This window comes from Rhinolophus sinicus, linkage group LG07 (assembly GCF_036562045.2).
Source record: "Rhinolophus sinicus isolate RSC01 linkage group LG07, ASM3656204v1, whole genome shotgun sequence".
NCBI classification, from domain to species: domain Eukaryota; kingdom Metazoa; phylum Chordata; class Mammalia; order Chiroptera; family Rhinolophidae; genus Rhinolophus; species Rhinolophus sinicus.
The window spans coordinates 59,556,003-59,580,773 of NC_133757.1; the positions used below are offsets into that span (position 1 = coordinate 59,556,003).

At 40.0% G+C, this 24,771-nt stretch overlaps 1 long non-coding RNA gene across 2 annotated transcripts in view; it reads right to left on the reverse strand.

Moving 5' to 3' along the window:
• LOC141572951 (uncharacterized) overlaps nucleotides 1-24,771 on the reverse strand; it is a 130,973-nt gene that overhangs the window by 57,475 nt on the left and 48,727 nt on the right. The window contains exons 2-3 of one of the 2 annotated variants that reach the window (XR_012498541.1): nucleotides 14,074-14,172; nucleotides 12,668-12,802 (exon numbers count right to left, since the gene is read on the reverse strand). This is a non-coding gene — a long non-coding RNA (uncharacterized LOC141572951). Of the gene's footprint in view, nucleotides 1-119; nucleotides 12,803-14,073; nucleotides 14,173-24,771 lie in introns of those variants that run through there. The other variant, XR_012498540.1, reaches the window with a different exon arrangement.

The window sequence follows — 24,771 nt, forward strand, 5'->3', positions numbered from 1 at the left end:
GTTTTACTGTGCAAAACCAATTTGTACTTGTTAATCCCCCCACCCCCCACCCAAATGGCAACCATCAATATGTTCTCTGCATCTATGAATTTGTTTCTGTTTTGTTTGTTTATTTTGTTTCTTATATTCCACATATAAGCAAAATCTCATTGCATCTGTCTTTGTCTTACACTCCACTCAGCACAGTACCATCCAGGTACATCTATGCCAGTGCAGATGGCAAGAATCCATTCCCTTCCCTGGCCAAGCAATATTCAATTGTATATATGTACCACCTTCTCTTTATCAATTCTTCCATCGACAGACACCCAGGCTGCCTCCACATCTTGGCCACTGTAAACAATGCTGCAATGAATACATGGATGCACATGTCCCCTTGAAGTGACATTTTGGGTTTTTTCAGACAAATACCCTGAAGTGGGATTACTGGATCCTTCTTTGTCTCTTGTTATGGTCTTTGTTTTAAAGTCTATTTTGTCTGGCATAAGTATTGCTACCCCATCTTTTTTAGTTTTTTAATTTCTATTTTCATGAATTATCTTTTCTATCTCTTTCAGTCTGTGTGTCTTTCAGTCTGAAGTGACTCTCTTGTAGGCAGCATATGTAAGGGTTTTTTTTCTTATCCATTCAGCCCTCCTATGTCTTTTGAGGGGAGTGTTTAATCCATTTATATTGAAAGTAATTGTTGAGAGATATATAGCTATTGCCATTTTATTATTCATAATTTTGATCTCTCCCCTCCCCCATTTTAAAGAAGTCCCTCTAACATTCCTTGTGATACTGATTTGGTGGTGATGAACTCCTTTAGCTTTTTCTTGTCTGGGAAGCGCTTTATCTGTCCTTTGATTTTAAATGATAGCTTTGCTGGATAGAATAATCTTGGTTTTGGGTTCTTGCTTGGGTCCTTAAACATTTTGTGCCAATCTTTTCTGGCCTGCAAAGTTTCTGTTGAGAAATCGGCTAACAACTTATGGGGGCTCCCTTATAAGTTACTAGTTGCCTTCTCTTGCTGCTCTTTTGATTCTCTCTTTGTCTTTAACCTTTGCCATTCTAAATATAATGTGTCATGGTGTGGGCCTGTTTGGATTCATGTTGTTTGGGACTCTGAGCTACCTGGACTTCTATGTCTATTTTCTTCATCAGGTTAGGAAAGTTTTCAGTCATTATTTCTTCAAATAGCTTCTCAATCCCTTGCTTTCTCTCTTCTCCTTCTGGTACCCCTATGAAGAGAATGTTGTTATGCTTAATGTTGTCCCAGAGGTCTCGTAAACTATCATCATTGTTTTGGATTCTTTTTTCTTTTCCTATTGGATGTTTTCTCTTACTTTATTTTCCAAATTGCTGATTTGATCCTCTGCTTCATCTAGTTTGCTGGTGAGTCCTTCGAGTGCATTCTTCATTTTAGTTATTGTACTTTTCACTTCTGACTAGTTCTTTTTTATGGTTCCTATGTCCTTTTTTTTTTAATGCTTGCTATCTCTTTGTTGAAGTTCTCATGAAGTTCCTTGAGTATCCTTATAACCATTGTTTTGAACTCTGTATCTTGTAGGTTGCTGCCTCCATTTTATTTTGTTCTTTTTCTGGAGTTTTCTGCTATTCTTTCATTTGGGACCTATTTCTTTATTTCCTCATTTGTCTGCATCTCTGTTTGTTTGTATGTATTATGTAGATCTACTATGTCCCCCAGTCTTGGCCAGGTGGCCTTATGTAGTAGGTGCCCTATGAGGCCCAGTGGCACAGTCTCCCTAGTCACATACACTGGGTATTCCAGGAGTGTCCCTTGTGGTGTTTGCCCTCTGGCTATAGTTGAGCCTTGGTTGCTACTAGCATATATTTGCATGAGATTGACCCATAGGCTGACTGACTGTGGGATTTTGCCATGTCCACACCTTATGGGCTACTGTGTGGAGGCTTATCCCACTGAGTAGGATTCTGGTGCATGTTGAGATGGTGTTCTTTGCGGTGCTCTGCTGTGGTCTTAAGCCAACCTCCAAGAATATTGGTTCTGAGGCCTCTTGGGAGGGGCTACAGTGAAACTCCAGGTTACCCACTGCTTGTAACTGGCTGTAGAGTACCTGGTAAGAGCTACAAAGTGCTCCATGGTTGTTCACTGCCTCTGCTAACCCTAGAGGTGCATGGGAGAAGCCATGCTGCCAGCTGAGGATGTCTTCCACCAGTACCAGGCCTGAGGTAGCTCCACAAAATGCCAGAACGTGCAAAGACCTGCTGCCATCTGCCAGATCCCTTAAGGTTCAGTCACTGATAATGTCTTGTGTGGTATGCAAGTTGGGTGAGGAAGGGTCTCAGTGAGTCACTAGAGTGGGAAGAATTGTGGTCGCCAGATTAATGTAAACTCTGGTTTGGTGCTAGTGCTGAGCTGGAAGCCACTCAGCAAAAGTCTCAGAGCACACCCAGGCCAGTTGCCACCCTCCTGAGGTCTGTTAGACTCTGACAGTTTTCCAAAAAAGAGTGCAATGCAGGAGGGGCTGGCTGCTCACAAGAAAGTGCCTCCAGCTGTGCTGGAGTTGGGTCGGGTGGGGTGCCAGCTGAGTCAGCAGGGTGGAGCACCCGGAACTCATCCGGCCAATCAGATTCAGATTTGGCCATAAACGTAGGGCGGGCTCAACATGGGAAAGATGGCGCTAGCCTGCCATCTGGGTGGGATGAGGACCTCTCATAGGGAAAATGCCGACTGTCTTTCTGCTCTCACCTCCAAAGCTACACACCTCAGTCTGCCCACCGTGTATGCATCTGAGACCCCCCAAGTTACTGTCACTCTGCCGGAGCATGACGTGAGTGCCTGAAGTGAGAGAGTCTGTGCATGTGTGGTTTAAGAGGATGTCTGGGTTTCCTGCAGCCTTCCATCCCACCCAATGGTTGGAATCCCCACTGTTTTTCACAGCCAGATGTTGTGGAGGCTCCTCTTCCTAGAACCAGTACTCTGGACTGGGGAGGCTGGTGTGGGGCCAGGGTCTCTTGCTTCTCTGGGGAGAACTTTCATGGCTGAGATATTCCTCCTTATTCTCAACCACCATATGGAGGTTTGCGGCCAGCCTGCTTCACATCTCCACCCCTCCTACCAGTCTTGACATCTGTTCAGCCAGACTTCAGGTGGTTCTCCAGTTTGATTGTAGTGTAATTTAGTTGTAATTTTAATGTTTTCATGAAAGGAAGCAGGCACAGTGTTTATCTACTTTGCCATCTTGGATCTCTCTGCCTGAGCATACTTTTAAAAGTCAAATTTATTGAGGTATGTCTGTACATTAAATTCAAATGCTTTAGTACATCAAACTTCTATGAGTTTTGATGAATGCAGATAGCCATGTATACATGAATAAAATCAAGATAGAGAACATTTCCATCATTCAGAAAAGATATTTCAGTATCTTTGTAGTCACCTTCTCCTATACTTCCCTATCTTGAAAGCCACTAACCTGTTTTCTGTCCTTATATTTATGACTTTTAAGAAGAGTCATATAAATGGAATCATACAGCATGTAACATTTTGAGTCTGACTTTTATCACTTAGTATAATACATTTGAGATTTATCCATGTTGTGATTATCAGTAGTTTTTCCCTTTTATTGCTGAGATTGCTGAGTGGTATTCCATTGTTTAATGAACCACAGCTTGTTTATCCATTTGTCTGTTGAAAGACATTTGAGTGTTGCTTGGTATTGGTGATTATGAGAAAGCCACTTTAAATATTTTCCCCAGTTTTTCTTTGAGTATAGATTTTGGTTTCAGTTGGGTAAATATGTAGGAAAGGAACTTCAAGGTTGTATGACAAATGTATGTTTCACTTTTAAATAAATCATCAAACCATTTTCTGAAGTTGCTGTACCATTTGGATTCCCACTAGCAGTGTATGAATTATTCTAGTTGCTTTACATTCTCTTCAGAATTTTGTATTGTCGTGTGTGTGTGTCTGTTTGTGGGGTAAATATTAGCCACCTTAATATGTATATAGTAGTATTTCATTGTTGCTTTAATTCAAATTTCCCTAATGATGAACAATGTTGAGCATCTTTTCATGTTTATCTATATCTATTTGAACATCTATTTTAGTGAGTTGTCTGTTTAAATATTTCTTCCTATTTATTATGCCTTTGGTTTCCTTGTTGAGCTTTGAGAGTTCTTTTATATTTTCTGGATTTAATTTCTTTGTCAAATATGAGACTTGCAAATGTTTTCTCACAGCAGTGGCTTTTTTTTTTTTTTTAAAGTAACAATTTATTTTTCAAAGCAGTTTTAAGTTTACAGAAAAAGAATGAACAGATAGTGCAGAGAATTCCCATATACCCCTTCCCTATCACACAGTTTCTCATTACTAACATCTTGCATTAGTTAAAACACGTGTTAAAATTGATGAACCTATATTGATACATTATTATTAAATAAAGCCCATAGGTTATATAAGATTCACTCTGTGTTGTACAGTCTATAGGTTTTGACAAATGCATAATGTCATGTATTCACCATTATAGTATTTTACATTCCCATCATAATGAATGCGAGTTCCTGTTGCTCTGCAGCATCACCTGTGTGGTATTGTCTTTTTGTGTGTGTGTATAGTTTAGCCATTCTAACATGTGTAGTAGCATCTCATTGTTGTTTTAATTTTCAGTTGCCTAATGATATAGGATGTTAAACATCTTTTTTTAATGCTTATTTGCCATGTATATATCTTCTTTGCTGATGTGTCTTTTCATATCTTTTATCTTTTTTTAAAATTAGGTATTTTTCTTATTGTTGAGTTTTTAAGAGTTCTTTGCATATTTTAGATGTAAATCCTTTATCAGATATTTTTGCAAATACTTTCTCCTAATCTGTGCCATGTTTCTTCTCTCCTTTAACTATGTCTTTTGTAGAGCAGAAGTGGTTTTAATGCACTTCAACTGATAATTTTTTTCTTTCATGAATTGTGCTCTGAGTGTTTTAAATAAAAAGTCATCACCAAACCTAAGGTCACCTGGATTTTCTCCTGTTATTTTCTAGAAGATTTATAGTTTTGTGATTTACATTTAGATCTATGATCAATTTTGAGTTAATTTATATGAAAAGCGTAAGGTCAGTTTTAGGTTTTTTTTGTTTGTTTGTTTGTTTTTTTGTTTTGCATATGTGTGTCTAGTTGCTCCAGCACCATTTGTTGAAAAGGCTATCTTTCCCCCATTGTATTGTCTTTGCTCCCATGTCAAAGATTAGTTGACTTGTGTATGTGTGTGTGTGTGTGTGTGTGTGTGTGTGTGTGTGTGTGTATGTGTGTGTGTGTACTTGTGTGTGTGTTTGTATTTTCTGGGCTCTATTCTGTTGTTCTGTTCCACTGATCTGTTTGTTTAATCTTTCACAAAGAGTGCATTGTCTTGACTACTGTAGGTTTATAGTAAGTCTGGAAGTTGGGTAGTGTTGGCTATTCTGAGTCTTTTGCCATGTCATGTAAACTTTAGAATCACTTGTTAATATTCACAAAATAACTGGCTGGAATTTTGTTTGACATTGCATTAAATCTATAGATCAGGTTGGGAAGAACTGACTTCTTCGCAATATTGAATCTTTCTATTTATGAACATAGAATATATTTCATTTATTTAAATCTTTTATTTTTCATCAGAGTTTTGTAGTTCTTGTACATTTGTACATTTTATATTGATTTTGTACATTTCTTGGAAGCTTCATTTTTTTTTTTGGTACTAATGTATGTGGCATTATATTTTTATTTTCAAATTCCAAATGTTCATTGCTCTTATATAGAAAGCCATTGACTGATTAACCGTGTGTCCTGAAACCTTGCTATAATAACTTATTGTTTCCAGGAGTTTTTTGTTGATTCTTTGAGATTTTCTACGTAGACAGCCATGTCATCTGCAAAAAGACAATTTTTATTATATTTTTCCTCCCCAAGCTGTGGAATTTTAATTTTCCTTTCTTGTCTTATTGCATTAGTTAAGACTTTAGTATGATGTTGAACAGAAGTGGTGAGAGGGGACATCTTTGGCCTGTACCTTATCTTACTGAGAAACTAGTTTCTCATCATTAAGTGTGATACTAACTGGGATGAAAAAATGAAGGGATTAAGAAGTAAAAATTACCAGTTACAGAAACAGTCACAGAGTTGTAAAGTACAGCATAAGGATTCTAGTCAGTAATACTGTAATAACTATGTATCAGATGGTGACCACTTCATAAGTTATAGAAGTGTCTAGTCACTACGTTGTATACCTGAAACTAATATAATATTGTATACCAACTGTAATTGAAAAATTAAAAACAAGAAAAACGTATGATGTTAGCTGTAGATTTTTATTGTAGATGGTCTTTATTACATTGAGGAAATACCTTTCTATTTCTGGTTTACTGAGAATTTTTTTTTAAATTAAATTTATTGGGGTGACAATTGTTAGTAAAATTACATAGATTTCAGGTGTACAATTCTGAATTTTTATCATGAATGACTGCAAAATGTTGTCAAATGTTTCTGCATCTCTTGATGTGGTCATGTGATTTTTCTTTTTTAGACTGTTTATGTGATGGATTTCTTTAATTAATTTTCAAACATTGAATGAGCTGTACATACTCTGGGCTAAGTCACACTTGGTGTGATATATTCTTTTTATACATTGTTGGATTCAATTTGCTAATATTTTGTTGAGAATTTTTGCATCTATGTTTATGAGAGTTATTGCCTGTAGTTTACTTTTCTTGTAGTGTCTTTATCTAGTTTTTGTATTAAGATGATGATGGTCTCATAGAATAAGTTTGGAAGTGTTTTTCTGAAAGAGACATAGAGAATTGGTATAATTTCCTCTTAAATGTTTGGTAAAATTCACCAGTGAAACAATCTGGGCCTGGAGCTTAGAACAATAATGTTTAGGACATTATTGATTATTGACTCAGTTTATTTAATAGATATGGACCTATTCAGATTGTCTATTTCTCCTTATGTGAGTTTTGTAGACTGTGTCTTTCAAGGACTGTCCATTTTATCAAAGATATAAAATTGTGAGGATAGAATTATTCATATAATATCTTTATTATTCTTTTATTCTCATTGAAATCAGTAGTGTTGGCATCTCTTTAATTTATATTAGTAATTTATATCTTCTCTCTCTTTTATTTCTTGGTTAACTTGGCTGAAGTTTGATTAATTTTATTGTTATTTTCAAAGACCAAATTTGGTTTTATTCAGTTCCTACTTTGTTTTCTGCTTTCAATTTCTATGATTTATGCTTTGACATAGTGAATCACAATAATTGATTTTCTAATATTAAGCCAACTTTGCATTTGCAAGATAAACCCCTCTTGGTTATGATACTTTTATATATTGCTATTGCTAAGTTCTTTTGTTAATACTCTGAGGATTTTGAAGTCTATTTTATGAGGGATATTAATCTACAGTTTTATTTTCTGGAAATATATATATTTTTTGATTTTGGTATTAGGGTAATACTGGTCACATTACTGTTTCACCCTCTTCCATTTTCTGGATGTATTTATGTAGTATTTCTTCCTTAAAATATATATATAAAATTTACCAGTGGATTATAATTATGGATTTAATTTCTTTAGGAGACACAGGACTATTTTTATCTATTTCTTTTTAAGTGGGCTTTAGTATTTAGATATTTTTTTCCATTTCATTAAGTTATTGAATTTATTGGCATGAAATTATTTATATTTTCTTACTCTTTCATAATGTCTATAAGATCTGTAGTGATGTCCCCCTCTTTCATTCCTGACACTGATAGTTTCTGTTTTTTTCTTATTTTAATTTCTTGATGAGTCTTGCTAGAAGTTTATCAATTTTATTGAACTTATCAAAGAGCCAGTTTTGGTTTCAATAATTTTCTGTTTTTAATTTTGTTGGTTTCAGCTCTTATCGTTATTATTATTTCTTTACTTCTGCATGCTGTGGGCTTAGTTTGCTCTTTTTCCCCTCATTAATTAAAATCAAAGTTTAGTTATTGATTTGAGAACTTTGCTCTTGTATCAGTTTGTGTTCAGTCAGGAAATAGAATCCATATAATGGGTTAAACAGGGAATATGAAATTATTAGTCTACAATAGAAAAGTAACTATAAGATACGAAGAAATTCTATATGGTGCACTGAGGCTGAAGGACAGTACCCACGTGGTACATAAATGAGTCAAAGCCCCATGTGGTTTACTTCTTCGCAGCAGGCCTATTAGCTCAAGAGCCCACTAGCACCTTACTCAACATTTTACACATCTACTTGCTTTAAATTTAACCCCCCCCAAAAAAAAGCACATTTTCAGTTATTTAGAGACAACCTGCTTTACCTGTCCTACAAACTGCACCCAACGTATGCTGCCTAGCAATATGAAAAAACCTGAGGCTGCAAAAGTCTCCAAGCTGTCCTTTGCACCTCTCTGATCCAGAGACTACCCATCTTGCTGTTAGTGATGTCACCTGGACACATAAGTCACCCCTCTGCTTTCCCTCGCCCCTGTGAGTTCCCTTGCTCTCTTTCCTTTCCATGGAAGGAGAGGCTTCCCCTTGTATGAAACCTGTATGAAGACTGCACAACTAACGCTCATTGTATGCTACTGCCACATGAAATGCACTACACCATGGAAGGACAAACTTGGAAGGTACTCAGACCTCATTGGAGAAGGTATTGTTCAGCTCAGTGGAAAGAAAAAAGGTTTAGAGGCTTAGTCAGGCAGAAAATGGTCTGCAATTCACTGGGAAAGCAGAGGGCAAGCCTCAGCAATGCAGGCGGTTTGCAGGCAATCAGCAACCAATAGGTGTGAAGTGTGGGTAGGAACTTTCCAGGGCAAAGATGCACTATGTCAGGCCTGCAGAGGGTGCTGGCTCAGTGGGAATCTCCTGGGGCAGAGATGGGCCACAGGGGGCTGGTGGAAGGCCTTTGGACAGGAAGCCTTCAGGTGCTGTTTGGGTGAGAGGCCTTCAGGCATTGGTATAGGCAGGAGGCACCTGCTGCTGGTAGGCCTTCAGGTGTGGGTGCAGGCAGGAAACCTACATGGCACCAATTTTTGTGTCAAGAGGACAGTGGAAATGTAATAGCCAGACTACAAGGTCACCAAGAGTGAGCACACATTCTGAACCCGTGGCTACAATAGAGCTCCATTGGGTATACTCACACTCCCACCCTTGACACACTCCCTTCCCCTCTCCTGTGTAGCAGCTGGAAACCTAAGGAAAGCCCAGTCCTATTGCAAATCCCCTCCAGTGCCCTCTACTGAGAAAGCATCACAGAATGTTCACTTTTAAGGAAAAATGCTTAAATGAATTTCTTTTAATTGTCATAGAACATACATTAAAGGGTAAATTTGGAGATGAGATGCAGTCAGTTGATAACTACCACACCTCTTTTCTACTATAAGTATTGAATACTAAAATTTATTTACAAGTATTGTACCCCACAAATTTTAATATGATGTGTTTTCATTTTTATTCAATCATAATAGCTCCAAATTTCTCTTATGACTTTCACCCATGGTTTATTTAAAAATGTGTTTTTTAATTTCTCAATATTTGGATATTTTCTCGTTGTCTTTCTGGTATTGATTTATGTTTTAATCCTGTTGTTATAGAGAGCATACTTTGTATAATATTAATTATTTTAAACTGGTTGAGGTATGGCCTGTCATGGCAAGTGCTTTACGTGTGCTTGGAACACACACACACACACACACACGTATCCTGCAGTTTCGGTGGAAGTGTTTTCCAAATTAGGTCAATCAGTTGATAATGTTTTTAGGTCTTCTGTATCTTTGCATTTTCAGTCTATTTGTTTTATCAATTACTGAGAGAAGTTTAATGTCTCCAACTAAAATTTGGGGTTTTTTAGTTAAGCTTTTTAGTCCTATCAGCTCTTGCTTCATTTATTATGATGCTCTGTTTTTAGCTGCATACACAGTTAGGGTTATGTCTTTGTGAATTGATCATTACACAGTGCTCCTATTTATTCCTTTTAATATTTATTGTTCTGAAGTCTACTTTATCTGATATTAATATAGTGTGTCTAAGTTTCTTTTGATTAGTATCTTCATGTAAGTATAGATAGTTAATATCAGAAATTGTTTGGGTTTCATTGTTGCTCTGGTTACCTTCAGTGTTCCACTGTCTTCAAATTTGTCTAATGTATTGTGTGCAGAGAGTGGGGACTAAGGTGCTAGAGCAGTTTGTTATCGTTCCTGCTTTGCCTTCAGCTTTAGGGCTTCCCTGTGCATCTGAACACAGAGGCGATCTCTATGTTCTCTATCCTACCCTTTTAATAAGCTTCCATTGCTTCTTACTCTTTTGTTGCTTGCCCTATTTAATAAATGTGCTGTTAATTTCTAAGTATTTAGCAATTTCCCCATTACCTCTTTGTTAATGATATCTACTTCTATTGTATTATGGTTAGAAAATATACTTATGTGATTTTAATTCTTTTAAATTTGTTAATATTTTTTATGATCTAGGATATAGTCTATTTTGGTGAATGTTTCATGTGAAGTTGGGAAAAGAATGTGTATTCTGCTGTTGTTGAATGAATATTGTAAAGTTGCAGGGTACAAAATCAATATATGAAAGTCTGTTGTGTTTCTACATACTAATAATGAACTATCAGAAAGAGAAATTTAGAGAACAATACCATTTACAATCATAACAAAAGAATAAAATGTCTAGGAATAAATTTAATCAAGGATATGAAAGACCTGTACACTGAAAAGTATAAGGCATTGTTGAAAGAAATTGAAGAAGACACAAAGAAATGGAACGATACTCTGTGCTCATGGAGTAGAAGAATTAGCATTGCTAAAATTTCCATATTACCTAAAGCAATTTATAGATTTAATGCAATTCCTATCGAAATGCCAATGGCATTTTTCACAGAAATAGAACCAAAAAAATACTAAAATTTATATGGAACCACAAAATACCCTGAATAGCCAAAGCAACCCTGAAAAACAAAACAAAACAAAACAAAACACAAAAGAAAAGAAAAGAAAAACAAAGCCTGTGGTATCACACTCCCTGATTTCAAACCATACTACAAACCTTTAGTAAGCAAAACGTTATGGCTAGCAGAAAAAAAAGACACATAGATCAATAGAACAGAAATGAGAGCCCAGAAATAAACACACACATATAAGGACAACTAATTTATGGCAAAGGAGCCAGAACATATAATGAAGAAAGAAAATCTCTTCAATAAATTGATTTGTTTATGCAAATGAATGAAACTATAACACTATCTTACACCATACACAAAAATTAACTCAATATGAATGAAAGACTTGAATGTTAAGACCTGAAACCATAAATACACAGAAGAAAACACAGGCTGTAATCTCCTTACATTGATCTTAGTAATATTTTTGTGGATTTGACTCCAAAAGCAAGGGAAACAAAAGCAAAAATAAACAAATGGGACTACATCAAAATAAAAATCTTCTGCACAGCAAAGGAAATCATCAACAAAATAAAAAGGCAACCTACTGAATGGGAAAAATATTTGGCAGTCATACATCCAATAAGGGTTTAATATCAAGAATATATAAAGAACTCATACAACTCAACGATAATGACAACAAAACAACAAACAACCCAATTAAAAAATGGCCAGGGGATCTAAATAGACATTTTTGCATTGAACAAATACAGATTGCCAACAGGCACATGAAAAGATGTTCAACATCTGTAATTATAAGGGAAATGCAAATCAAAACCACAATGAGATATTACCTCACACCTTAGAATGGTTATCATCAAAATGCCAAGAAATAAGAAGTGTTGGAGGGGATGCAGAGAAAAGCAAACTCTTGTACATTGTTGGTGGCAAAGTAAGTTGGTACAGCCACTAGGCAAAAGAGTATGGAGATTCTTCATAAAATTAAGAATAGTACTACTATATGATCCAGCTATTCCACTTCTGGGTATTTATCCAAAGAGTACAAAACACTAAATTGATAAGATATATGCACCTCATTCCAGTAATAGGTTTATTGAATCCTTCTCTCTGTATGCCAGTTTCACCATCTATAAAAAGTGGACATAATGATACCTATGACTGTTGGCAAACCTAATAAGATCATTTACATAAAAGTGCTAAAAGAGTACTTGACATGGAATATGAACAATAGTTTCTCATAGTCTTACACTGGACATTGATTTATCCCTTGCCTTTAGGCAGAGTTTCCTTTCTTTAGTGATTTTTGTGATAGCACCCTGTCTTTGCAAAGCCGCTATCTATTATTTGCATAATTCTGCTACTTGAAAATTGGAATAGCATTTTTCCCCTTTCAGTCTTTCAGAAACTTTCCATTTTACATTAGTTTCTCAAAGTTCACTGACAGAAGTTTGTTGATTTCATTTGAACATTCTGTTTATAATTTGAGTTCTATTGTGTTGGCCAAAAGACTTGAAAACACGAAGAGAACATGGGTACCTTTATAATCTCCTAATGAATTTAAGGCTTTAATTTTCTCATAGTGCTTAAATCCTATTCTTCTTAGTCTAAAAACCACGCTCTTCAAGCAGAGAGAAGCAAGTGGATTGTCAGCAAATTCACTTTCCTTCATCCATCCGTATTCCACAATTGATCCCAAGTTTATCCCTTCCTTGGACTTTTCCAGGCTCTCAGAATAACTGAGAAAGCCTTGATGAGAGCCGTAGCATTTTCCAAACTACAGCTTACCCTGGTCCCTGTTTTTCATGTTTCAGTCCATGTTCCTCCTTTCCGTCTTTCGAATGTGTTCTTTTATACTCTGAATTAGTTACAGCTCAGTGGGTAGATCCAATGGTTTCTTCAAATAACAGTTTGAATAGTTGACTGAAAAAAAAAAAAGATTAACTTATTCCACATCTAATTCCTGGGAGAGTTTGAGGCAGCTATAGCTATATTGTACTAATCATTACCCATTGCATTTCAGTTATTTAAAATAGCAGACAGTTGCTTGAAGGCAGGAAACAAGCTTCATTTTTTTTTTATGTCTCTTTTGCCTAGAATGGCACTTAAAGATAATAATAGCTGCCATCTATTGTGCTTTACTAGGTGCCAGACATTTTAAATATATTATCTTATTCAGTCGTCACAATAATCACATGGAAAAAATGCTATCACATCTCCATGTTTATGAATGAGACAACTGTAATATAGAGAGGTTAGTTAACAGGCCCAAGATCCCTCCTATAAAGTCATGAGGCTGGGGTTCAAAGCCACTGGCCAATCACCAGAGCCAGGCTCTTAGCCATTATATTGTTTGGTTTTGCCAGGTGGGCACCTCAAACATGATTGTTGAATTGAGCATTCTTCTTTCTCAGCAGGGTCATTTACAAGTGCAAAGTGGAATCATATTTTTGAGAATTGCCTTGCTTCCTAAGGTATCATGACTTATAATGCTACCTACCTTTTCTGTTAAATTTATGAAATCCGCCTTCCAAAATCTAGTACATACATTCAACTTTACCCAATCGTTTCCTTCTTTGCTCTCATGAAGATATACTAATTTTCCTTCAAGTTTCTATAAATTCCATTTCATTAACCATTTTTTTCTTGGTGCTCAGAAAAAAGTCTAAGGTGACAGTTCTGATCATTTCCTTCATCACCTGCCACCTCTCTCTCTCCAATTCAGTATCTTTTGAGTAGGACGAAGTCCTCCATCTGTATTTTCCCACTTGATGTTCTTCCTGTTAAGACTTGATGATGCCATATTAGCATGTTTCCCATTCTATTTTAATTTATCTTAATACATTATGTGTTTTGTTTGATGGATGTCAAAAGCATTAAACATTGTTATTACCTGAGTAAGTATTTCTTTGAGTAAATCATGACTACTGTAATTATTTAAAAGTCATAGCTGCTCCCTTTTTATAGGAAATTGCTTCATGGGTTTATTTAGGCATTTCTCTCTTTGTCCTAGACCAAAACCATTTAAAACACTATTTCCCCACCCTGTCCTAGGATTTTTGGGGTGAATTTTTCCTCTGTGGGATTATGAAAACAACAATTCCAACTGTCTGTAACTAAAACAATTCAAAGATTAACAAAGGGTTACCTGACACTAGCTGAGCATTAAGGCTATACAGATAGATGATCCTTACCTTCCTTCTTCAAGTTGAAGATGGGTTCCTGCAAGATGTCTGGTCTCTAGATGGGAGTTCAAGTTGTTGTCACAATGTTTATTCTTCATATCAATTTTTCTAGACATTGACATAGAGAAAGAGGAAAAAGACATGTAACTATTGGAGTTTTTTTTTTTTTTTTTTTTTTTTAAGATTTTATTGGGGAAGGGGAACAGGACTTTATTGGGGAACAGCGTGTGCTTCCAGGACTTTTTTCCAAGTCAAGTTGTTGTCCTGTCAATCTTAGTTGTGGAGGGTGCCGCTCAGCTTCAAGTTGTTGTCCTTTCAGTCTTAGTTGTGGAGGGTGCAGCTCAGCTCCAGGTCCAGTTGCCGTTGCTAGTTGCAGGGGGCGCAGCCCACCATCACCTGTGGGAGTCGAACCAGCAACCTTGTGGTTGAGAGGACACATTCCAACCCACTGAGCCATCCGGGAGCTCAGTGGCAGCTCAGCTCAAGGTGCCGTGTTCAATCTTAGTTGCAGGGGGCACCATCCCTTGCGGGACTCGAGGAATTGAACTGGCAAACTTCTGGTTGAGAGCCCACTGGCTCATGTGGGAATCGAACCGGCAGCCTTTGGAGTTAGGAGCACGGAGCTCTAACCGCCTGAAACACCGGCCGGCCCCTGGAGTTTTTTTTATTAAAGTTTATTATTGGAGTTTTATGAAGGTTTTGTTAGAATTTAAGGTTTGAGGGCTTTGGAAAAATACTCTAGAAGACGGGCTGAAGCTATCATGTTCAGCAACAGCAATGGTGAGGTGACCACAGCTGTGTTGTAAGAGAAAAGATCCGCCCTGTGTCATGGTGTGGTGTGTGTACACGACAAGATTATCTGCTCACTGCAGCCATTTCTGTTCTTTTTCAGCTTAAAAGTTCTCTTGCTGAGACCAACTGGTCTCTGGACACAGGCTTAGGAGTTAAGTATCACTTTAGCTAAGAGCTCACAATTTTGTTATCTTAAATTTTGCTCCAGAAATCCAAATCCAATTTCTTTAAACAATCCCATGTCCTTCTCTCTTTCCCAAATCAAACCTTCACTGGGAAGATAAGTGAAATTGCCCCTGGGCTTCCAGACCAACCACCTTCCTGTTGCAGACCCAACCACTCATGGCCCTTGTTTTTCTTGATTTCTTTTTTCATTCTCTGACTCTGCTTCTGAGGGGAACTTCATAAGCATTATGCCTCTTTAGTGGTTTGGAGTCTCAATTCCTCCCTTAGAACTCAGAGCCCAGCTCATGTCCTGTCCATCTGTTGATGTCAGTGTTGAGTTTCAAAGGTCACATAGGTAGTCAGTGGAGGAGTTGGGGTTTCAATCCAGGTGGACCTCACATCAAAGGGCAGATGTCTTCATGGCCCTATACAGCTTCCCTATTGGGAGGTCTCACCATTGCCCGGTGGAGCACAGGCTGTTGTCATTACTCCAGAAAGACAGCTTCTCCCATTGTGGAGTGTTTCTCTGAATGCACAGTTCCACCTGGGCTGAACATGGGTTCCCACTCCTATGTGAGGCACGCCTTAAAAATCTTTATTAAGATGCAGGCTTGAGTCCTGCACACTGCCAGAGACAAAGCACGTTTCTCTTCTCAGTTGTCTACGATATTTTCTTGAAGACATATTTGTACTTTGTCTGAAAGGGAAAACTGCCGCAGGGTGATCCCACCCCAACACCTGCGGAATATGGCTGCAGGCCTCAAAAGACAGAGATCAAGATGGTCCCAGGTCCCCTGGCTTACCTACTGTGTATGTCCCTAAAAATGAGATATTTAAGGAAAGGAGCTGGTTTAAAGAGTATACCTATGGGAAAATAGGAGAAAAATTGACTGTTGTCAGCTCTGCTACGCTGTAAAGCTTGGAAAATCAGAAGCCACATAGAGGATTACCCCAACCTGCTTCCTGCTGTGCTTCCACTGGATGGACTCTCTGAAGGCCTTGTTGCCTGACTTTTTATCAAGGATGTCATGTTCACCAAGTTGAATCAGGTGCTGACTCAGGTGGGATTGCTTTACAAGGATACATTCTGAGAGACTGTGGCAAACCAGTTGCTTTAGACATGACTGAAAGGGAGAATGTGGTTTTGTTTGGTGATAAAATGAGATTATAGTTATCAGCAAAAATAGGAAAGGAGAGAATTTCTGATGAGAGTTTTTAGCATGGTGTCTAGACCCCTGAAGCTACAACCTGTAAGTGACTAATTGGGTCAACCCCAGAGTCAGGACATGCCTGGGTTAAGCTCTGAATAATGCATGAGGACAAATGGCTTGGTTCAGCATCCTGGGCTGTCTTGCCACATTTTATACATGGAAAGATGGACAGAATTCAAAATTTATGAATCACACACTAAAAGTGCTTGATATTTTAATGATGTTATTTTATTTAGTCATAAAAACCCTTTGAGAATGGCTACTATTATTATCATTCCCATTTTATAAATTAAGATACAGGTGCTCAGAAAGAAACTAGCTCAAGGTCACACGGCTGGTTAGTGGTGGAACCTAGATCTGACATCATGGCGTATGATTTGGAGATGGTAGGTCAATGTTTTGTTTTATACATGGTTTTGACATATTGTGACACTTAACATAGGTTGTGCTTTGTCACACACACACACACACACACACACACACACCAAATAATGGCCTATGAGTATCTGTAGAGAAAGCGTGTGATTACTTGGACACAGATGTGTTTAATGAAAACAAATTTCTAATTAGCTGCATTGCTTTTCTTGATAAGGTTACTAGATATAACAAGTTGTGAAGAATGACCTTAATAATTGTTGCCGGGAATAGGAACTGCGACTGCACACCACTTCTCACGGACTGGTTACCTATAGGGTATGGCTCAGATTCCTCATCCTTTGCAAGCTTTTTCTCACTTCATTTGACCTTAGACCCCTGCTTCTTACTCTGCATAGGTTCTCACATTTTGAGAGGCTCCCATTAGCATCACACAGAGCTCCCACTTTGGATACATTACTGGATGACTAGCTCTGTGTCACAGTTTGTTCCTGCACTTATAACTGTCATAGAGACCCTCATATTTTGAAGACCCCTCTGTCTTCTAGTCTCTCCTGAGGATGGCCTGAGTTTCAAGTTATACAACCTAACAATTGCCTTGGACAGATGAGTAGACAAGTGTAGTTTCCTGAAGAGGAAGTGGAACTAGGCTTGCATCTAAAGCAATGCAGGCAGGTGTGGAAATGAAGAGGCAGGCAGAGCTGAGGTTCATGCACTGAAAGCACAAACGTGATAGGGAACATGTGCGTGGAGGGGAAGAGACAGCAGCTGTGTTGGTTATCTCATATCACTGTGTAACAAAGCAGCTCTAAAGACAGAGTCTCAACAATAATGATTTAGCTCAAGAATCTGCAGGTTGAGTAGGGTTTAGTAGCGGAGGCCTGTTGCTGTCAAATCACTATCAGTTGGAGTGGCTTGACCAGGGCTAGGGTTCCACTTCTGAGATGGCTCACTCACATGGCTGGCAAGTTGGTGCTGGCTGTTGTCTGGTAATGCAGTGGAGCTCACGGCTGAGAGGTCTCAGTTCCTTCCTACACAGGTGTCGTGCGGGAGACCCTGCTCGCTGCGCCATTTGTCGTGCGGGACGGCCTGCAGGGTCTCTGGTCCCGCTCCCCATACAAGAACGCAGGATATGGTGAGGCCAAAAAGGAACACCCACGGAGCCATAGGTAGGGGAGTCATACCACTTTATTCTCTCTGGCGGCACTATACTCTCACTGGAGGCTGGATACACACTGTCCGCAAACCGCCATCCACGCTTGCCAGCCCAGCCGCCATCTTCTTGCTAGCCCCATCCTCCTTCTCTTTTCCTTTTCTCTCTCCCTTAGCCACAGCAGTTATATTGTGGCCAATGGCTCACTGGTTACAGCTGACGGCCAACTAGCCACAGCTGATGGCCATGCAATCACAGTTGGCCATTTACTACCTGAGCCAGCACCTGTCTATGTGAGGCCGAGAGCCTGGAAACTACTCTCTGGGGCTCCGCCCCCACACTCCACCCCTACAGGCTCTCGCCTCACAATCTACGCGACAAGCGTCTTCCGCGAGGGGACCTGTGCGAGGAGCCTGGGGGTGAATGCAATATCCTGGACACAGCCAGGCTCTCTGGGCACAGCCAGGGTTTCTCAGGGCACCACCAGTGCTTCTGGGCACGGCCAGACTTCCTGGACTTCTTAGGGTACCACCTGTCTTCCCGGACACAGCCAGGGTTTCTCAGGGCACCACCAGTACTCCTGGGCACTGCCAGACTTCCTGGACTTCTTAGGGTACCACCTGTCTTCCCGGACACAGCCAGGGTTTCTCAGGGCACCACCAGTACTCCTGGGCACTGCCAGACTTCCTGGACTTCTTAGGGTACCACCTGTCTTCCCGGACACAGCCAGGGTTTCTCAGGGCACCACCAGTACTCCTGGGCACAGCCAGACTTCCTGGACTTCTTAGGGTACCACCTGTCTTCCCGGACACAGCCAGGGTTTCTCAGGGCACCACCAGTACTCCTGGGCACAGCCAGACTTCCTGGACTTCTTAGGGTACCACCTGTCTTCCCGGACACAGCCAGGGTTTCTCAGGGCACCACCAGTACTCCTGGGCACTGCCAGACTTCCTGGACTTCTTAGGGTACCACCTGTCTTCCCGGACACAGCCAGGGTTTCTCAGGGCACCACCAGTACTCCTGGGCACTGCCAGACTTCCTGGACTTCTTAGGGTACCACTAGTTTCCCCGGGCACAGCTAGGATTTCTCAGGGCACTGCCACTTTCTCTGGGAACAACCACACTTCCTGGACACAGCCAGGGCTTCTCAGGGCACCACCACTCTCTGTGGGCACAGCCACACTTCCTGGACACAGCCAGGGCTCTCAGGGCACCGCCACTCTCTCTGGGAATAGCCCGACTTCCTGGGCACAGCCAGGGTACCTTCAGGGCTCTACTACTCTCTCTGGGAACAGCCCGACTTCCTGGGCACAGCCAGGGTATCTTCAGGGCTCAGCCAGACCTCTCAGCGCACTGCCACTCTCTGTGCCTCTCAGGGTACCCTGCTGGAACAACAGCGACTCACAATCAAGGTGCTTACATATTCTCAATGGCGGCCAGTCAAGAGACAAAAGCAAATATCCCCCAGTTCCACTAACAACAATTCCCAAACAAACAGTCAAGCGGTCCATTAAATTAGGGATGGAAGGCAATTCCCCATAGTCCATAGTCATTCACCAGGGCTGTCCTGGGGTGAGGGATGACCTTGACCTCACCCTCATCTCCCACGGAGGACTCAGCAAGCGTTACCTCCTGGGACTATAAGTCCTGCATCCGGCCTGCCTGAGCAGGAACTTCCCCGGCCCACAGGGCTGCAACGACCTTCGCTTTCTCCGGCCTGTGCTGGTTGGGGAACCGTCCACATCTTTCCACCTCTCCACGGGGCTCCATCTCTGCAGCAGCTGCATGGCTTTTCCTGTGCTGGTGGGAGAACCGTCCACGTCCTCCCACCCCTCCACGGGGGTCCAGCTCTCCGGCAGCTGCTCCTCCTGGTCTTCCTCAGACTCACGCAGAAACTGCTCCACCGCACTTCGGAGAGCTTTGGCCGGCACCATATCCTGCCGACTACGCCATGTGTCATGCGGGAGACCCTGCTCGCTGCGCCATTTGTCGTGCGGGACGGCCTGCGGGGTCTCTGGTCCCGCTCCCCATACAAGAACGCAGGATATGGTGAGGCCAAAAAGGAACACCCACGGAGCCATAGGTAGGGGAGTCATACCACTTTATTCTCTCTGGCGGCACTATACTCTCACTGGAGGCTGGATACACACTGTCCGCAAACCGCCATCCACGCTTGCCAGCCCAGCCGCCATCTTCTTGCTAGCCCCATCCTCCTTCTCTTTTCCTTTTCTCTCTCCCTTAGCCACAGCAGTTATATTGTGGCCAATGGCTCACTGGTTACAGCTGACGGCCAACTAGCCACAGCTGATGGCCATGCAATCACAGTTGGCCATTTACTACCTGAGCCAGCACCTGTCTATGTGAGGCCGAGAGCCTGGAAACTACTCTCTGGGGCTCCGCCCCCACAACAGGCCTCTTCGTGGGTCCCCCCAGAGGCTGCTTGGGTTTTTTCACAGTGTGGTGGCTGGGCTCCCCGAGTGAGCATCCCAGAGAATCAAACACATCTGCATTGGCTTTGAGGAACCTAGCATCGTCCATCATCATTTTTGCCACATTCTGTTTGTGGGGGACAGTTGCAGAGGCCTGTCCATGTTCCAGGAGAGGGGATTTAGATCTCAGTTTCTGATGGGTGAGGTGTCAGAATCGCATTGTAAGAGCAGCGGGAGGGAAGGCAGCGTTGTGGTCATTGCTGGAAAAGCAGTCTGCCATGGAGGCCGTCAGTGAGAGTGCAAGGGAGAGAAGAGGTTATGAAATGTCTTCCAGGTTTCAGTCTCAGGCTATGTGATTGCTGTCTTGAGTGGATTGTTACTTGTGTTAGGTGATTAACTGATGTTGGGAAAGTTCATGAAAATGTAGCGCATTTTTGTTTTAAGAGCATTGGAACTTTGGGTGACAGAGGTAACCCAGTTGTTGGCTACTTCCTGCCCAGTTACACCTTAGGGGCAATTAGTGGCATTGTTCTTTAGTCTGGTCTGGTCTGAGGGAGAGATGGCAGAGGAAGGCCTAAAGGATTTGTGTCGAACATCACCTGTGTGCACATCTCTACCTTCCAGAAAGTAAGTGGTACTGCAGATTAGTTAGAGCTGAGAGGTGCTGCAAACAGTAAGCCATGAGGACCCATTCAACAGCCAGGGTGGATTTTGGCATTTCACAGACACTGGGGCAGAGAGACTCAGGCCCTGGAGCCCACATGGCAAAATGCTGTGCCAGGAACAGGTTTACAAGGTTTTACACGTGTTTATGAGCCTGATGAAGTTTATCCTGGGTGGAAAGAGGCTCAGGTAACAGTTTTTCTTCTTTGTCTCACCGATCCTCCTCCGTACGGGTTTAGCAAGCCTTGCTCCAGGAACATGGAGATGGGTGGGTTAAAATCTTTTAAAATTGCTAACTATATTTCTGTAAACATGACTTTTTGTGTGTGTTTGTTTTAAATGTAGGAGAAAAAACTATGGAGAAGTATATTTGGTTAGAGAAACACACTGGCGCGAGAATGATCAGTGTTGAGCCTATCGGTGATTATATGTCTATTTGTTTAAGGAACTGGTATTTCTGTTAAATAGTTACTGTGATCCTATAGGGGAAAATCAGCTGTCAGAGGTGTTAAATATGTCTATACATCTGAGGTAAATTTCACTTTAAAAATGTGATTTTCTTCCTAGATCTTACCTACCTGAGAGTGTATGATTCTGTGCTTTTCAAGGCTGCACTATTTCTAACAATGGGCCATAGCAATTAGAAAATTCAAGCATCATTTGAATACAAAACAGTCTTATAAATTGTAATTTGCTTAGGATTAAGGTATTAAATGACCAACTTTACATTTTGTTTTATTATTTGTCAGTCAGTCAGACAAGAAGTGTTTGTTGAGGGCTTATTCTGTTTCAGGTTTAGATGTTGTGCACATGGTGGAAGAATCACCAAACCTCTGCCCTCAAGAAGCGATAGGATAACTTGGTGAGCAAACAAACATGCAGATAAATATAAACATATACACACATACATATAAATCAGATACTTGCAGAAATTAAGTGGTAAGAAGGAAATAAAAGTTTATAATATAACAGAAATTGGCTGGGGGAAGGGACAGTTTTAACTCAGGCCATCAAGAAGTGTTTCTCTAAAGAGTGATATTGGAAAAGAAAACAGCTGCTTAGAGACGTAGCTGGGGAACATTTCAAGATCTTTATGGGATATATCTCTTGGAGGCAACATATGGGTGGGTTTAGTTTTTTGATCCAATCTGCTACTCTGTGCCTTTTTTTGGAGAGTTCAGTCCATTCACATTTAGGGTGATTATTGATATGTGAGGATTTCCTATCATTCTATCTCTGGTTTTCTGGTAGGATGGTGTCTCCCTTGTTTCTTTGCCTTTTTGTTGCTGTCTGTTATTTCAGTGTGGTGGTATTCAATGATTTTTCCCTCTGTTTCTTCTTTTTTTATGTTATATATTTCAGTTCTGGATTTTTTTTTTTTTTTTTTGAGTGGTTACCATTAAGTTTATGCAAAATAAATTTTCATATTTAGAGTATTCCATTTTCTTCAGCACGCTTACTTTCACCAATCCCATATTCTGGTTCAGTCCTTTACTCTCTTCTCTTTTATGTTTTTGTTGTCACAAATTATCCCTATTTATGCTGTGAGTCGATTTCTGCACTGCAGTAGTAAGTTGTATTTTTCCTATCTTATTTTTTTAAGTGTTTTTTTTTTTCTCTTCTTTACCCTGTATGTTATAAGTGTATAGTGTACTATTTGGTGTAGGGGTTGCCATTTCCTGCTTCTTTCTGTCTGTCCATAGTACTACTCATGGTTTTGTACTCTTTTGCTTTTTGTTTCAGGTCGAATAGTCTCCTGCAGTATTTCTTGTAGTGTAGGTCGTGTATTAGAAAATTCCCTCAGCTTCTGTATGTCTGGAAAGGTATTAATTTCTCCTTCATATCTAAAGGATATCTTTGCTGGATATATTATTCTTGGCTCATAGTTTCCCTCTTTCAATAGTTTCTTGAGATTATTGTGCTAAGCAAATTAAGTCAGACAGAAAAAGCAGAGAACCATATGATTTCACTGATATGTGGTATATAAAACTGAAAACAACAAAGGAACAAGACAAACAAATGAAGAAACAAAAACTCAAAGACACAGACAATAGTTTAGTGGTTCCCAGAGGGTAAGGGGGGAGAGGGGTGGTAGATGAGGGTAAAGGGGATTAAATGTATGGTGATGGAAGGAGAACTTCCATTGAATGATGAGCACCCAATGTGATATATAGATGACATGCTACAGAATTGTACACCAGAAACCTATGTAACTTTACTAACAATTGTCACCCCAATAAACCTTAGTTAAAAAAAAAATCTTGATGGGATAAAGTGGGCAGCTTGGGAGGACAAAAGGAAGGCTACTAGCTGATGGACAATGAGCAAAGGAGCAAGGGGAGGAGAATGATTTGGGAGAGGTAGGCAGGGATGTAATATAATATAATTTCAGCTATGGTGATGAGTTTGGTTTTATTCTAATAGCAATGAGAAGCTACTAGAGAGTTTCCAGTATGAAGATGGTGTTACCTACTTTGCAATTTAGGATGATCCTTCTGGGTGTGTGTGAAGGATAGACCATAGAGGAGCACATTTGGAAGCGGGAGGCTGCTGCATTAATCTAGATAAGAGACACTGGTGGCTTAGATTAGGATGTAGCAACAGAGATGGTTAATGGTGACATGATTCCTCCAGTGTTGTAGAGGTTGAACCAACTGGATTTATATGATGTTTGGATGTGAATTTTTGAGAGAAAGAAACAGGGATAACTATTTGGCCTGAGGAACTAAGTGGAAGGTCATATCATTTTCTAAAAGGGAAAGACAGGGGAGGAACAACTATAGAGGTTGGGTGTGGAAGTTAATGTTTGACTAGGCTAAGTTTAATGTGGTTAGCGGACATCTGAGTGAAGGTATTGATTTGACAATTGGATGTCTGGATCAAGCTGGAAATCAAGACTGGAGTGATATATTGGGAGTTAATAGTGTAGGATTAGCACTTAAACTAATGAGACTTGCTCATATCATCTAGAACAGAAACCAAGAAGGCCAAGGACAAAACTCTGGGGTTCACTGATATTTGGAGATCTATCAATGGATGAGGAGAGAGTAAAGAGACTGAGATGAAGCTGTTAATTAATATAAGAAGAAATCCAGTCACATATAAAGTCCTGGAAATCAGGAAAAGGTGGTGTTTCAAGAAAGATTTCACTGTCAACCTCACCCATTGAGGCTGAGAATCCTCATACAATGAGCATGAACTATTGGGTTTAACAGTATGAATTTTGTAGATGACCTTGATAAAATCCATTTTAGTGCAGTGGTGGTGGGAGAACAGAAGGCATAAAGTGTATACAAGTATGGTATTCTTCATGAGTATTACATTAGAAAGATCTGGGTGGGAATGTGTGATCAAGTGAGGTTTTATATAATTTTTTAAAATAGGCAATAGTAATGCAGGATCTGAGAAGGTGGAATAGAGAGGGAGGTGATGTAGGAGACACAGATATGGATTTGATGTTACAAGGTAAAATCATTTTTTATTTGATTACATATATTTTCTTTCTTTATTTTAAGGTTTGAGGTGAAGCCATTAGATAAGAGTGGAAATGTATCTTACTTGGGAATGTAGTAGCCATTACTGTTAATGTTGAACATTGACTTGAGTTTTGAGGACACAAACCGAAAGTGAGGCTAGTAAACATTATTGTGCATTTTTAAAAGAATGCTTTAATGAAGTGTTTGGCAAATTTCTTCTGTAAAGGGGCAGATAATAAAGTATTTTTGGCTTTGTGAACCATACAGTTTCTGTAACACTATGCAACTCCACCATTGTAGCATGAAAGCAGATAAAGACAACACATAAATTAATGAATATGGCTATATTCCAGTAAAACTTTATAAACATGGGTAGTGGTCCACATTTGGTGCAAGGATTGTAGTTTTGTGACCCTTGGTTTAGCTGCTTGAGTGTACATGTG